The sequence below is a fragment of the Dendrobates tinctorius genome, unplaced genomic scaffold (genome assembly GCF_039654945.1).
Source record: "Dendrobates tinctorius isolate UK_male_01 unplaced genomic scaffold, ASM3965494v1 ptg000019l, whole genome shotgun sequence".
NCBI lineage: Eukaryota > Metazoa > Chordata > Amphibia > Anura > Dendrobatidae > Dendrobates > Dendrobates tinctorius.
The window spans coordinates 68307501-68309709 of record NW_027361687.1 but is presented as its reverse complement, the minus strand read 5'-3'; the positions used below and the strand labels follow the sequence as shown (position 1 = coordinate 68309709).

The window sequence follows — 2209 nt, the reverse complement described above, 5'->3', positions numbered from 1 at the left end:
ACCTGTACTCTGTATCTCCCCCACCTCATTGTAGATTGTGAGCTCTCACGAGCAGGGTCGTCTTATTTTGCTTTAATTATTGTATTGTTAATGTTGTTACTTATGACTTGTGTTTTGAAACTATTAAACTGTAAAGCGCTGCGGAATATGATGGCTCTATATAAAGATTATTATTATTATTATTATTATTATTATTAAAAACAGAAAATTGGTGTGTAAAGGTGCAAGCTAAGAGTAGCCATCTCCATACATAATTGGCAAATAAAGTTGCAAATGATCGTTTGTTTGTTAATTATAGGCTGTAGGACAGAGCCTAACATAAAAATTACACCCCTGTTTAATTATACTAATAAGCGGGGGTGGGGCTTAAACTGCCAAGAGGTGGAGCCAAGAGGGGCCAGAGAAACGCGACTGTGCTCTGAACACAATGGACAAGTTACTTTGCCTTGGGAAGTGTATTTAGAGGAAAATACGCCTGGTTACGACCTATTCTCATGAGATGGAGGGCGATTGTCATCTGTGACAAGTGTAACATTTGGGCAATTACAGTCTGAAATGTTTCGGACCCCTCAGAGCCATCAGTGGCTGAGGATGGATATAATCCAGTGCTAATAAAGACGCTATACCTTCACCTGGCTCTGATGCCCAGACCAACACCGAGATACAAAGGAGGCGCATCATGTACCAGCATGGACAAGGCTCCGAAACGCAGCGCCCGCTGAAGGCAAGGGGACAAGTCTTGGCAGCAGATGAGGTGACATATTGCACAGGCACACTCGGGGGAAATCCTTTGGTCTGTTCTGTTAGGATGAACAGAAGGCTTTAACCTTTATTATGCTGGAGCAGCAGTAGGCACTGTCTACCTCTGCTCGCTACAGCCAATGAGGTGTAGTGAACTGGAGCGTAACCCCTTCTTAGCCAAAGCAAAGCAATGTCTTCTCTTTTCCCTCATTAGCCTCAACTGAGAACTCCCAAAAATAACAGGGTAGTCACTCACTCACAGACATGCCATCTTTAACACCCCCCTTGACTACCCCAAAAATCAGAACCCAGGACAGAACTGATAAGCTAATGCGTAAACTGGTGGAAATATATAAAAGTATTAAATGGCAGTATTATAGAGAAATTGTGTAGTAGTAATAATTCTGTGTAGATATGACACGTAACTAATATATATAAGCCATGTATGCTAGTGTTATGTATTACTAATGGCAGTATAATGTAGAGACTGTTATGTAGGCACCATAGGGCAGCATCAGTTATTTATTTTACTCATTTGTATAGCGCCATTAATTCCACAGCACTTTACAGACATTACTGGCACTGTCCCCAATCTGGCTCACAATCTAAATTCCCTATCAGTATGTCTTTGGAGTGTGGGAGGAAACCAGAGTATCCGGAGGAAACTCACAAAACACGGGGAGAACATACAAACTCCTTGCAGATATTGTCCTTGGTGGGATTTGAACCCAGGACTCCAGTGCTGCAAGCCTGCAGTGCTAACCACTGAGCCACCCGTACTATGTAGACATTGTGAAGAAATTTTATGTCTATCTATATAGCAGGTAAGTAGTATACGGTATGTAACCCTGTATGGCCATATTATGTAGACACGGTATAGCAGTATTATGTAGGCACTGTATAGCAGTATTATATAGACACGATATAGCAGTATTATGCAGCAATAGATATTATCTGTAAGCTGTTTTGCATAGCACTAAATGGCTGTATTATGTAGGTAGTTTATGCAGCACTGTATGTCAATATGCAAGTACTGTACCACAGTCTCATGTAAGAGTATATATATACTGTAAACACTACATAGCACTATTGTATGAATCCTACATGGCAGACCTACAGTGGCATGTAAAAGTTTGGGCACCCCTGGTCGAAATTATTATTATTATGAACAGATGGGCAAGTTGACGATGAAATGATCTCTAAAAGGCCTAAAGTTATAGATGACAGATTTTAATTGTATTTAGGCAAAAGGAAAAACTATATTGTAATTGTTTACATTTTAAAAATTACAAGAAGAAAAATAGGATAATGCAAACGTTTGAGCACCCTTGGATATGTGCATGCTCAAATAACTTTGACCAATGTTTCAGATCTTAATTCGCCTGTTAGGGTTATGACTTGTTCACTATCATCGTTAGGAAAGGTCAGGTGTTATGATTGAGTCACCGTAGCAGGCAAAAACAGAAAT

General features: G+C 40.1%; 1 protein-coding gene across 1 annotated transcript in view; it reads left to right on the top strand.

Annotated features, from left to right (window-relative positions):
* The first annotated feature begins 458 nt into the window (after positions 1 to 458).
* NHLH1 (nescient helix-loop-helix 1) overlaps positions 459 to 2209 on the top strand; it is a 158730-nt gene continuing 156979 nt past the window's right edge. Inside the window, exon 1 of the mRNA XM_073567184.1 lies at positions 459 to 754. The gene's annotated coding sequence lies outside the window, so the exon portion shown is untranslated. The remainder of the gene's footprint in view (positions 755 to 2209) is intronic.